The sequence below is a fragment of the Ciconia boyciana genome, chromosome 8, assembly GCF_034638445.1.
Source record: "Ciconia boyciana chromosome 8, ASM3463844v1, whole genome shotgun sequence".
Lineage (NCBI taxonomy): Eukaryota > Metazoa > Chordata > Aves > Ciconiiformes > Ciconiidae > Ciconia > Ciconia boyciana.
Genome location: NC_132941.1, coordinates 42,033,103 through 42,047,497, shown reverse-complemented (window position 1 = coordinate 42,047,497; position 14,395 = coordinate 42,033,103). Strand labels below are relative to the sequence as shown.

General features: G+C 39.4%; 1 long non-coding RNA gene across 1 annotated transcript in view; it reads left to right on the top strand.

Moving 5' to 3' along the window:
* The window catches only part of LOC140655880 (uncharacterized), a 59,176-nt gene extending 44,782 nt beyond the window's left edge, over positions 1–14,394 (top strand). The window contains exons 2-3 of the long non-coding RNA XR_012043902.1: positions 13,089–13,136; positions 14,373–14,394. This is a non-coding gene — a long non-coding RNA (uncharacterized lncRNA). The remainder of the gene's footprint in view (positions 1–13,088; positions 13,137–14,372) is intronic.
* The last annotated feature ends 1 nt before the right edge of the window (position 14,395 follows it).

Genomic DNA, 14,395 nt, shown 5'->3' with positions numbered 1-14,395 from the left:
TATGCAGCCAGATGAGCCTGGCTCCAAAGTTTGCAGCTCATCTGTACAAAAAGTGCCTGTGTGGTGTTGGAAACCTATGTCTGGCTTATTTAACACAGTGAGTGACCATACTGAAGACTGAAAAAGCAAGAATGGGATCAAGCCAAATGTAGTGATACTTGGAAAGTGTACACAGTTTAAAGTCGTCTAAGGCATCAAAGTTTCTATCCTGCTTCTGGGAGGATAGGGCTGTGTTGCGGTCCCTGCCATCCATAAATCAGTCTGTCTTTCCTGCAAAGAAAATTTGCACTTAAACATCCCATACCTAGACGCACACTTACAATTCAGCACATGGCTCTGTTGGTGAGGCTACGGCACTGTGCATTTGTTCTCTGACCGTGGCTGGTCAACTGCGTCCTGCTGGCATGGTGGGGTGCTGGAGCTCCTCTAGCTGGCTGTGATTTGAGTTCCCTAAATATGAAAGTAGAAATATGAAAGTCATAACCTTAGGGTATAAAATGGTGTAGTGTAAGTTACCGCAGTAGATCATCTGGCCCTTCTTCGTGTGTGTCTCGCATCTGTGCTGTCTCTAGTCACAACATTGTATGTTTTGTAGAATGCATTATTTATCCACAGATTGCATTTTCAATATAAATATTTCTATGTTTCCTATTCAGCTCCACTGTTGTTTGTGGTCTACTGTTCTTTGTGATGCCACTTGGCCAAAGAAGTTTTGTTCACCATGTAATTTCATGTGGAACACATGAATGGACCACATCTATGACAAGTCAGCTGGTGTTTTTGTGGGACTGCTAATGTAAAGAGAGGGTTTGTACAATAATTGGAAGTAGGAGCAACAGCAGTGAGGTTCTGTCTCCAGCACGGATGGTATTTAGCTTCCTACTAAGTTAATAGTGTGTCTGTATAAGGGACATGAGCAATTCCTTTTTGTCCTATTGTTTTTCCCTTCTGTGTCATTTCTCTTCCTCTCATTAAGTCACTGAGTTGAATTAAGGATTAGCTATCAAAGTCATTCATGTTTCCTTTCCAGTGTCCCCTCTGTTAACATCTCCAATGCCCTATAAATGTAATCTGATGCTGTTTCTTGGTGTGTGCTTGCATGCACACTCACTCTGCAACTTGCCTTTCTATCCTTTCTATACTTAACATATCCACAGCATTTGCTTTACCAAGGAAATCCATCTTCATCTTAGTGTGCTCCTTTGTCTCCTCAGAGGAAGGTGGATACTGGTCATGCTTGTGAGTCCTCGTAGCATCGACCTCACCTTTCTGTTAAATTCTTCCAAGCACTCAAGATAGATTTTATATTGGCAGCATTTAGCTCTCCTACCAGTATCTCTCTCATGCCTTCTTTTTTGAAGTTTAATTATGATCATGTGCAATTGCTGTAGGTGGGTACTGCATCTGTGTCATTTGGCTTCCCCTGCTCTCTTCTCTTTTCTCTGCTTCCTCTTGGTTTCACTCTACGTATCTCTCCCAGCTCTTACTGATATCTCTCCCTCTGACTTTCATTTGTATTCCAGAGTTGCCAAAGACAGGAGAAATAACTGTTCAGTGAGGTTAATAATGTCGTAAAAAGGATAAAGATCCTGGTGCGTAGGAGGAGGGAAGGGTTTAAAGCTGCCCTCCTGTAGGAAAGGCAGCTGGTATAAGAAGCATGTTGTATGTCTGTTCAGTCCTCTGTAATGCTGTAGACTTTAGCTTGTACTTGAGCCCAGCTCTGCATCTTTTCTTTTCAAATGTTTTATTGTCATTGCCAGAATAAATTGCATAGACCAAACAGCAGCTATCAGCCCTGTGGCCCTCCTAAAACCCTGCTTAGCTTTTCATACACAGCATCTCCATAAGATTTCTGCAGTTCTGGCATTGAGTTGATACTTTTTATGAGTGCTCCCATCCCAGATAGATCCACTGAAGGAAGGTACTTCTTGTGACTTAAGATAATTGCTCTTGAATATCAGGTGCTACTTGAATCTGCACAGAAAGGATTGTTCTTTGTTTTCTCATTTACATGTAGTTCATTCTGGGCTAGGTTACTTTATCCCACGTTAAAACTATGCAGTGGAACAGTGGAATTGATGTGCAGATTTCAACCATCTGTGACCCTGACAACAGCACACTGGTGTATCTTCCCTTGAACTGATGGTGTCCTGAGGGCAGGAGAAAATGATGTGTATGATATAAGCTAAAAAACAGCCTTTGAAGTGATGGTTCAGAAAGTACTGCAGGAAGAAGAAGAAGAAGAGGGAAGAATCCCTAAATGTAGTATGTTAAAAGAATTTGGGGCTTTCAGAAAGCACAGTTGCTACCCTGCCCCTTCACTCATTAAGAATTACAGTGTTTTGTGCCTCTTCTCCATAAGATTAAATGCCTACCAATAAAAGAACAGAGTAAGATCAAAAATGTGTACCCATCCTTGCCTTTGCTTTCTGGCTGCCTGCTATCCCAGTGGAGAAGTCAGGGCAACTGTGTATTAAGAAACAAATTGGTAATTCTGAGACCAGAGACCCACTTTGTATACCAAGTTTTAGCAGGTCCTAATCTGGAATTTAAAATATGTCAACCTTTGAAATGCCTTGTAAGTTATTACACAAAAATGCAACATTCTTGTGATGGAAGATGGTGTCTTTCACCTGATGTTGACTTGCAAGGGACTGCCTCGCCTGTTAGGTATGTTGTAAACAATTTTGTCTTCAAAATATGTATATTTTTCTGTGTGGTAAAATTTGTTACACGAGGGATCAGGGCTAAATGCATGAGAGCTATACCTTACATGTACCTGCATGTGAGTGTGGGTACATGTGTACTACTTTGGGCCTTGAGATAGCAGGATAATGCATCTCCCTCCTCTGATTTTAGATGACACGTGTTTTGAAGATGAGAAAAGCATTTTCCATCAATATTTGATTTTTCACTGTGATGTGTCACCATAATTTTCCTTAACAACAATGTATGGATGCAGATTTCTGTCTTGGTGGGTTGGGTGGGTTGCTCTATGTGCAGAGATGCTTCCTAATGTTATCCTGTTTTTAATCCGCCAACCCTGACAGGGAAACATCACGTTCCTTTTATCTGTCAGAATGAAATCTTCTCCAAAAAGCTCCTGGATTTCAATGTTAGAAGTAAAGATAAAAGCAAAAACAAAGTAGGGGTAGTAATCCAAACCCTTTCTGGCTAGGATTATCGATTACCCAGTCAAGTACTGGATAAGATGATTTGACTTTTGTCAGCGAGATGGCATTGCCAAAGCCTTTGGTACCAAAAGAATTTATTTTAAGTGCCAGAACTGCAGTGGATGAAAGAACTCCCCAAAATTATATTCTGCCTCTGATTATTCTGGCCTCTAATTTTCATTTCAGATATATTGCTGTGCTAGCGCAGCCACGTGACAGCGTACTAGCATTCCTCAGGAATGGTGTGCATCACTTGTTTTGAAAGTGAAAAGCACTCCAGTGCTTTCAAGTGTATTGTAAACATCAGAAAACTGGAACCATTTAATTTCATTCCTCCAGTACTACTGGACAGGTAAATATTAAAACAAATTATAGTGTTGGGTGTTATTTTATGCCAAATTGCTATAATACCATAATAAATTAAGTCTGTGGATACTAACTCCAAGCATGTGCAATTTGAACACTCTTTCTAAATACCCTTGTAAGGATTCTTCTCCATCACCTTGGAAATACAGTGTCAGCATCTGAAGAGGCTCTCTGTAAGTAACTAGATTCTGAAATCACTTCAGCTGGTTATTGCAGTTGCTCTTCTTGAGGTGGCATACCTCCTTCAGCTAGCAAAACTTCTCCCCCACCCTTCCCTTTTAAATACTTTACTATTGTTGGTTCTTTGTGTTGCTTAAGTATGGAGGAAATTCTTCTGGAGGAGAGGGATTGAATATGTCAGGCTTGCACTCAGCAAGTTTATCGTGCTTTGTACTTTTATCCTTCTGATCTGCTTACCATACAGAATTAAATATTTTGCTTACCCAATCAACATGTGCTCTCATAAATAAACCTTAGGGTGAAGCGGTGCTCTAGAGACAGTGAGGTTTGGGTGTTTATAATTGGAAGCAGAATCAGGTCCTTGACTTTCTGTAACAACTTGCAGTGACTCCATGTCAGAAGTAGTTAGTATGGACTTTCTGTAATGCAAATTTCTAATGCAAATTTTTCATAGACTCATACAAGTAGAAGCCAAATTTTACTGAGACTTATGCAGTTATGTGAATAAAAACCAAAGATGTGGCTAATGTTCTGGAGGGCAACAGAGCATGCTCTATTTTGAAACTGTATAATCCTGCCTCACATCTGATATTTGTTATTGCTGGGACGAGAACACTGTTCAGGACACATCTGCAGCCAGCCACAGCTCAGGAATACCACATGCATGGTGGGGGTTAGGGCCTGTCAGGTTTTGAACTCCTCCTACTGAAGGCTGAGCATCCTTCATTCCTTCTAGTATTTGCAGAAGCTGAGGCCACTCAGCATCTCACTGGTTCAGGCCTTATATTCCCCCATGGTGTTGGAAAACATCAGAGGGATAGCGGTTTCAGATGGTAAATGTCTCATTTTCAAGCTCTCCTTTTATACCCCAGTCTCATTTCTCTTTTACATTGATTCCTCATTTAAAAAAAAAATAAAAAAAAAAAGAGAGATAAATAGAAGCAGCAGCCATTTTCTACATCTGTTGATATCCTCCGTTCCCAGCACTGAGTTTGGTCAGTAGAACTGCATTTGCAAATATTGTAAAAGTAAATACCTTTTATGTTGAAGTAGACTTAGAAGGATTTTGGTACATGCTTTTCCTGAATATGACTACCTTGTGTTGAATTTTACAAGATTTCTTCTTTGGGATTGCATCCCACACCCAACTGTTAAGCAGTATTGGATCCAAATACACTTTTAAAGCAGTTAACATGGAAATGATTGTACAGGGCAACAGAAATGTGACATTTATTTTACTGTGATTAGATGGTATTTTTCAGTATGTTTGTCTTATTTTCTGTCAGGATGTCAGCTTGGGTGCAACTTCTGCACCACTTATACAATAACAAACTAATAAGTATGCGTTCTATTATTGTTAAAAGTAAAAAATGTAATAAATCAATATTTTTCCTTGTGTTGCTGATTTGTAGCTCCTGGGACTGGTGTATGCCTAGCAGCTCAGGCTTCATTTATACCTGTTGAGAACTGTGCCTTTTTGCAAGTCTTTACACACACTAATCCTGAAGTCTTTACACACACTAATAAACTTAAGCCTCATGATACGTGGTATAAATTTGGGATTATAAAGTCATTCTGCAGAACTGACCCTCTTACATTCTTGTGGTGTTTTCTCCCATAGAAATTCCACTTTGGTCTTTGCAGTGGAGTCTCTGACACCACTTACTTTCACCCCAAATTACACTTCCCGCTTGTAAAGTTTAGCCAGATCATTTAACATCAGTTACATCACTGGGTAACTGTTAGGAATCGTCTTGTGTTACCAGGATGAGAGGCCTGAAAGAAAACCAGCTGGTGCTAGGAAACCAAATAGCATCAGTAACGGCAAACAATGCAATAGCATTGTAGATACTGTTATCTGTAATTCTGGATATTTTCTGGAACCTCAGATCCTTTCACAGATTTTTGTAGGGCACTCCCTTTGTAATAAAACCTTCTACATTGTTGCATTTAAAAAGCATTTGGCTGAAATTCTAGTGATGTCTAATAACTGTACAATTAAACTCCTTTTGTATATTGGGATGATGCCTCTTTTATATAGAGGGTGTTGAAAGGTATAGTGATCATTCTTCTCTTAGTCAATTACCTTTATCTTTAAAATCTTCAGTTTGCTTTTTCAGAACTCCAAAAATGGTAGTATATAATCGATATCTTAATCAGACTAGATAATTATGCTTGCAGAGACCTATTCAGAGTTAGCTGTCTGTACATGACTGAGTCTGCACTGAAGCAGAGATGAATCTGCACATAATTTTTCACCTAAACAATAGCAGAGTATTACTGGGGTATGTTTAATTCAAATGTAGTAATCTATAGTACATCAAAGCTTGATTTAGCGTAAGAGTTGTCAAGGCCTTTTGAAGGTGGCTAATACAAATGAACTTTAATTTTTAAAAATTTCAGGATCAATTCCAGCACCTGTCTTGGGAGGAGAAGGCAGCAGGAGTCATCCAGGGATAATCTTAGCTAGGTACAAATGAGAATATTTACAGTGTTCCATCTTCCTTGTTCCTCTGCAAGTACAATAAAAAATGGCAATATAGTAATAAAATAAAAGGAAAGAAAGGAAGAGGGAAAGCTGTGTCTGCTGACCACCGTTGGACAAGGCAGTATGAGGAGCATGCAATCCTCAGACTCCTTTCCCAGAGGAGCGGGCCTGCCTGGCTGCACACCCAACTCTGAAGACCTGTGAGACAGGTCTGTCGCGTTTTCCCTCCAGAAGGATTCTTTTCTAAAAAGTACACTAGATTAAAACAGGCTTGTGTGAAAAAGGCTGTTACTAGACCTTTACATGAGGTGCAAAGAGACTTGTTCTTTCCGTCTCACCTGCACTGTAGCTAAATTTCCAGCATTTTTCTCCTTCCCTGCTTTTCTCTGTTTCTTTCCCTTTGCTGTTATAGCACCTTCCTCCCCCCAAAAATCCCTCCCTACTTCAAAAGACCCACAGCAGAAACTGTATGGTCTAGGAGATTTACATTTATCACATTTCTGCTCATGACATTTTAACTGCATGGTTTTATTATTTAATGCTAAAAAGTATTTAAAGGAAATGCTTGAAAAATGCTACTCAAAACACAGTAATACATTACCTCCTTCCCTTTCTCTGTATTTTCTATGGAGTGGCATAGCCAAATAAAGGTTTCTTAAAATGATGTTAAATGGTTCCGGGTATCCCAAGAATAATTAGCTGTTAAAACATTCAGCCTGCTTATCTGTATCAGTTTGCTGTTATCCTCTGAGCTGATCTCCTTCAGGTTTGTGACTTCTGTTGGAACTTGATGAAGAAGGGCAAAAGAGTGAAATCAGCTCAACTCCGAGCACAGGTGTGATATATGCAGAGGTACCCTTCCCTATCCTGAAACTATTTGAAATATTCTTGCACATTATTAATGGTTGTCTCCTTACACCTTTTTGCCTAAATCTTAAAGGTGCTACGATACCTAATGGTGGTTTATCATGTGCTTTGAGATCCTTCAGTGGTAACTGCTGTAGTACTTGTGGCTATCACGAGTCCCAGTGCTAACCGCGTCCTGGTAATTATATTTCAAAAAATCTAACATTGTATTGTTAAAGCTTTGCATTCTGAGTATTTTGCCTGAAACACCTAAATGCAAGTGAAGTTGTAACACTGAAAATTCACAAATGCTAAGCTCTTACTGAAGATGCAGAAGCAGAACTAGCAACAGGGCAGGTTTATGGTTCAAGTTTTTTGAAAAATACCCAACCCACCCAACAACCCCAAACCATGATATCAGAGTTGTATTGACTTGGATGGCTGTTTCACTTGACCCTCCTCAGCCAGTTACTGAGTAATGTCAGGATGCAGTTTCCTGAATGGAGCCTGGAGGTTTGTTCTCTGGTAGGAGAGTGGAGGTGTGTTGATGTTCAGGACACTTGAGCACCTCCTTGCTTAGGAAACAAAAACAAAAACAAAACAAGTAAAATTGCTGGATCTACACTCAGAATTGTTTTACAGAATAGATTTCCTAGGTGAAGGATCCACGTACAAACTCCAGCAAACAGGCTCTTCACTAAGAGCTGTGAAAAATAAAAAAAACCACCTCGAAACCCCACAAAGTCCCACAGCAGGAGTTGTAAGTCTGGGAGATTTAGAGCCATCCCATTTCTGCTCATGACCTATTTGCACTGATTGCTGACAGCTGTACTGCATTTCAGAAAGAATAGTGGAAGAATTAGAAAATTGCTGAAAAAGTGGCTGAATTTGTTGAGTTTACATTCACTCTGGGAATGAAATGGAAGCAGCATAAACTCTGAACTGAAAAGTAAAATATTTTGAAAGTAGAATAATTAGCAGCTTAAGTATGTCTTATGGATACTTCTCTACTTGGTTTTAATAGGGAAATAAAGGGGTGCTGAGCTTGAAGTTCAGTCCTTCTGTGTATTTTGCTGATCATTCTGGGCTGTCTATGAGGTGTAATTGCTTGTTGGCAGGATCATAAATATCTGACAAATGGACATGAAAGAAATTGTGTAGCGAGTTGGGTGCAGAGAGACTGGAAAAAACGTAACTGAAAGGAGTTCAGTACTGGCTACTGTGCCCCTGTTGGAGCACGTCTGAGGAGGGCGAGAGGAGTAGGCAGCGAGCACTTGGATAGGCAGGCCTGAGGTGAAAATGTGCTATTCACACCATCTCTGAAGTACGCCAAAGTTGCAATGAGTATATATCAGATAAAGGAAGAAGATGACTCTTTTACTTAAGTTACAGTTATGCTTTACCTGCAGCATAGAAGCCTGAGGGATGGTCTGGCCAGGGTTTGAGAGAGATAAAGGCAGGCAAAAACTTGAACGCTTGGGCTGCACACCACAAAAAGCCATATGTAAACTTAAGGCTATGTGTCTTTTAAGCGCTTTGGTGGAAAGATTTTAGTCTTCCCAGATACTTAACCCTCAGCCAAGGTCAGCCAAAGCAGGTTCACAAGGTTCACAGCCAAGGCAGAGAACCCACCCCATTATGCAGGCTGCAGTAGGAAGCCAGGCATTTGGATGGCTTCCTGGCTGCTATGGAGATTAAAAAGATGACTTGTGTGTTGATTGCAAAGCAACTACTCTAGGGTGTCAACCAATGGTTGAAAGTAAAGGTGACCTTGTCCAAGCTTCAGTATAAACTTCCCTGCCATAAATATTTTTCTGGTAATTTATACATGCAAATAACTCTAAGCCACGTCCAGACTACCTAGGCTGTGGGTGAACTGTTGTGAGTGCAGAGTGCTTTGTGCTGTTTCCAGTGCTAGCTGGGGAGTGCTGTGCTGCACTACATGCACTTCCAGAGCCGAGCCAGCTCTAGCTCAGGGATCTCTATGGTTCGTAATCTGCAGTGTCACTGGGCTTACTACTTTTCCCTGTAATATCATCAGGTGTGGGTTGGTTTGGTTGGTTGGTTGGGGTTTTTTTTTGGGGGGAGGTGGTGGTGGTGTGTTTTGTGGGTTGGGTTTTTTGTGTGGGTTTTTTTTTGTTTTGTTTTTGTTTTTTTTTTACAACTCAGTTTTCTCATCTTCTGTAGTCTGGGGTTTTTCCCCATTCGCCACCCAACTCCTTCTTTTCACCCCTGCTCCTCTCATTCCTCTGGATAAATCAGCATTGTCTAAACAGTTAATGACTAGGAAAAATGTTACCTTTGACTTTGGGAACTTTTCAAATATCAGAACTGATCAGCACCATTCAGTTTCTGTTGTTTCTGCTGTTCATTTGTGCTGGGTTCCAGAGACCAAAGGGCTCTCCAGTGTGTGTTCTGTCTTGGACAATTAGTCAAGTGTCCCCTAATAATGTCTTCCATGTGCACTCTTAGCTGCTTCTCCTGGAAATGTCTGAGAAAGTTTCTTTGATCATCCAAAGCACAAGTTCCAAGTGGCTGAAAACTTTTTTTTGCCTTTGCAGTCTAAGACCATTATAGCAAGGCGAAACATCAGTTTTTTCAAGGCAGAACTAGAAAGCCCATCTCACTCTCAATATCTGACAGGTTATGTTTGCATGGCTCTGTTTTGTTATGCATTCAACCCCTTTCTAAACCTGTGCTACCAAATCAGTAGCAAGTGTAAATGAACGTAGCTTTTCCAACTTTGACAGACACCTAGCAAATGATAGGACCAAGCAGATAGAGAGTCTGGGCTCCAGCCTTTGCTGTTTCTTAGGACTGCTCCCATTTTTGAGCACCTTTAACTTTGCTATCTCTACTCATGCATGCCCATTCGTCTGAGCTAGTATTCAGTCATCATTTCCTATCATGTAGTTGCCTGGGGTTCTCTAACCATTCTGTCAGGACCTTCATCTTTCTTTTAAAACATATTTTGGTACTGGCTTAAGACGACAGTGAAGAGATTTTAAGGGTAACATGATTTGCAGCCACGCTTCTGTAAAATCTCTAGAGTGATTCCTAACAACCAGTCAAAAAGCATGTCAATTTTCTCACTTCAATAGTCACTTTAAATAGCATCAACTTCCATGGAACAATTTCAGTGGAAAGTTGGCCCCACACTAACTTGTGTGGGTGCCTTGTCTGTTTAGGGAAATGAGCTTTTTCCCTCCACAAGATCCTGTGAGACCAGCATTCAGCACTCAAGTATGGGTAGAGCTTGAAATAAACAATTTGTCTTTGGTTGACCTGCCATGCAAGAGGTTGTCAGGGAAAAACTCTTATAGCACAAATTATGTCCTTTTTGGCATCAAAAAATGTTCTGACCAACTGAAAGACACCTTCATAAAAATGGCAGAATAATTCCCTGTAAAAAAAATTTAGCCTAGATTTTTATGATTAAAAATGGATTCTCATTTCTGTAATATTTTATTATTTTAAAATATTGTCTAAATAACTTGAAGAGGTGTTTGTTCACTGACATTCATGTTGTCTATTCATGGGGATTTTTTCCCTTTATTTGATATGGCTTCTATAAGGAAAATAAACAGAAACAAAGAGGTAAGTAAAAGCTAATGGCTAGTAAAGGCCCTTGCCTTTTTTTGCATATAGGCTTCTTTGTTCCTGTTAAGAGCAGCCATTTTTACATAGTCTTGTTCGCATCGTATTTGCAAAACCATACTTGCAGAAAAAAACCCATATTTACAAATATAGTACCTTATCTTGCAGTTCCTGACACAAACAACCCCTGAATAGACCTGCCAGTTGCATATGTGGGTCAGTCTTGAGTCAACATTGAGCCCTTGGATAATACAACATCATCTTTATCTGAAACTTTTCCACACTGATGCTATTTTATTACAGGAATTTCCCTCACAGCTTGCCCAGCCGAAGATGGTTACTAATATCTGTGCTATTACAATGCAAAGACTTCTGTAACTTTAAATAGTAGAGACCCTAGAGGATTTAATGCATTAATTTCACTAAACATGATAATTTACTACTTCTTTGTTTATATCTTTTAATAACAGCATATTTTCATTGTTGTAATTCTTGTGATAGAAATACTTTATGAAAAGCCTCAGGTGGTTGCTTTGTGCCTCTTCTCTCCAGGTGCAAGGGGGTATATTTTAATGGGAAGTCTCAAGACCATTTTTCTGGTGTATGTTTTTCTGCACTTGCAAAACTTGATCTGTGCTGCATGCACTGCTAACTCACTTGAAGGTTTCAATAGTGATCTCTCATCAATCATTAAAAGAAACAAGATTACTGGGTCTAAAATTCAGAGGTTTTTTTTTTTTTTATCTTGGCAAAAACATTTAATCTTATCCAGCAATCTCTGCTGCTTTGAAATAATGTGTTGTGAAGAATGCAGGGCAATTTCTAAAAAGTAGCTACTATAAAATATATTGAAACTATATCTCAGTTCAGGGTGCTGAATGAGCAGTGGAGATGAAATAGGAAAAGAATGTCAGTATTTTAAGTGTGTAGCTGTTAAATGGGTGCAGGTGTATATGCGTGTGTATCATGCTGTACGGCTTTGTCACCCATGAGTAATACCGGTCAGTGAAGCATGCAGTGCTGTGTGTTGGGCTATGGTCACAGCTGCCTCATCTCCTACCTCTTCCTTTCCTTCATCTCTCTCCATTTAGAATAGATCTGCATCTATCCCCACAAATATTTCAAAGGTGACTAAAATGGCTTGGCAGCCTCTCAGTTTTCTTATAGAAACTTTCTAGGTCTGAATCAATTGCTGCATAATAATAGTTTCAACAAGTAACAGCTGCAGTCCGAGGATCAAAATTTGTATTGCGAACTCCAGCATACCTTCGCAATACCTTCAGAGTGAGCAAATATTGCTGTAATTGCTTTACAGAACAAGCTGAAATAGAGGTAATTGAAGTGGTTTGCCTGGAGTTATCACAAAAGGAGCTTGTGGGCATGGGCAGAAATGTACCACATCTCCCTTTTCTTAGGCACATATTGTAACTGCAAAGTTGCAAATTAAAGAAATTCCCACTTGACCTGCTGGCCTGATACGTGTGTGACTGAGACTTAAATCTAGTTCGCTCATTCTCCTGAACAAGCAAATATATATATAAGATATAAGATAAAGATATATAAGATTAAACTTGGGTGGAATGTCTTGATTCTGGCTATTGAAATCATTTGATAACACTTAATCGATTTCAGTGGCAGGAAGTAAGTGGCCCCTTCACGCTTAAAATGAGCCAAGTTAGCCTGGCAAGCATCCCCTCGTCATGAGGATGTTAGCTTCTGGCTGGGGCTGTACCTCTGAGCCTGTTTCTGTCCAGTGACAGCCTCTCATAGCTATGAACTTGCTGAGCTTTCTCCTCACCATCTGCATCTCAGCCGTGCTGTCCCTTGCATCTTCCACTTTGATCCGCTCGGTTCTTTCACTCTCTGTCTTTCTGCCTTTTCATTTGTTTCCTCCCAGTTAACATTCCTTCCTCCTAACTGCACATTCACACAGGAAAACAAAATCATAAAGCTATTGTGATATTTGAGGTCAATGTATAGATTATGTTGGAGAAACTTCCAAAGGTGCCTCTTCTCGTCTCCTTTTTCATCTCTATAATAAGTAGCTGGTGGAATCTACTGCAATGGTCATAATAGATAATATCTTCTATTATCCATTGTTTCAAAGCAAGAGATTGGATTGTTAACCTATGAAAAGTAACATTAAGTTGCCTCATTCTTTTCCAGATATGAAATTATTAAATAATTTTTATCTAAAGTGAGTTGTAATGAATTGTTATATTCCAAATGATTTGCAGTAGCTGAGAAACTAAATTTATTTTTAAAAGGTGAAGATTTTTTTTCTCTGGTGCATTCTCAAAAAAACCAGTTTTTAAGCACCAGCTTAAATTACTCTGTAATGCACATAACCTTGGATGTAAGTTGAAATCAATGAGACTAAAATTCAAATTTAAGATGTGCTTAATCAGCATCTAAAAATGCATGTTTTGCATTTACAGCTTTGTTTACAGTGCAGAGTCAGTCCTTCAAGAAAAGCATCTTCTTCTGTAAGTGGGCTCCAATTTCAGTCTTTCACTGAGGAAGCGTATAAAAGCATATGATTGCCTTTACCTCCGATTATGTGTAAACAGAGACTCAGGATGCAAAACTGTGGACTGGAAGAATGCTACGTGTTTGCAAGGGCCTGCTTAAAGTTTAGTTATGTGAAAGCATTTGTTTTTTATCTTTTGGGTCCATTCCAAGTTCTTATTTTCTCTTCTTCTCTGTGTGTATGTGTAACACATAACATTACAACCTAAAGTTTAGCTGCTTTGTTTCTTTTTACTTCACAATCTTTTATAGGGCTTTGCAAATTAAATTTGGTAATTGAAACAGACAAGTTTCTTTAACACAAATTATAGCCTATCTTAGAATGCATGATCTGTTTCATAGTCATTACTGTGACTAAGTGGGTTGTGTGGCAGGAGACTCAAGACTCTAGCTTAATAAATCATTGCCCGCTTGGTCAGTTTTAGGCATGAAAGAACAAAAGCATAATATAATTTCTGGTTCAAGCAAAGGATTATCAAGAAAGATTTGTGAGTTGTGTGCAACCCCCTCACCTTCTGGGAAAGAAGGCATTCTAGGACTCACTTATCTTCCCATGAATAAATAAAACAGTCTTGCCAATTAAAAATCCTTTCTTGATAACCTGCAGATTTATTTTGTGCCATAGCTAGAATGGTGGGTATCACAAGACAAAGTTTAATTCAATTGTGTAGATCTCCCAGTGGGAGGCAAGCAACATGTAAAAGAGCCCTTGCTTGCTTTGAGAACGTGAGGTATTGGAAACTGCACACAACTTCCCAATCCAGCTAACCCCGCGATACACTGCGAAACTGTGTTAGTAAGAAAACAAACAAACAACTTACACAAATTATAATAGAAGGCCAGCTTAGTGATTTAGAGTTTCAAAAATACAAAAGATATACACAGCATCAAATGGGAATCTCTTTAGAGGTTAAATTAGGATCTGGAATGCATGCAGATGAATGAGGATGGTTTAATCGTAGATGAATGAAGTTTAACTTATGCAAATGGCGCTCCCTGTCTCCATTTCTAATTGTACCATATGGCACCACCTAATAAGAGCCAAGTGCAGATGCCAGTTACATCACAGTATGATATATTATAAAGCAATCAAATTTGAAGTGAAGATTTATGGTGGAGCTCTTTGTTAAAATCAAGCAAACAAAAAAGCCATCTGATGTATTACGGTCACTGAATAGGTCTCTGTTTTAAAGCTCCTGTTCCAAAGACTTGTCCC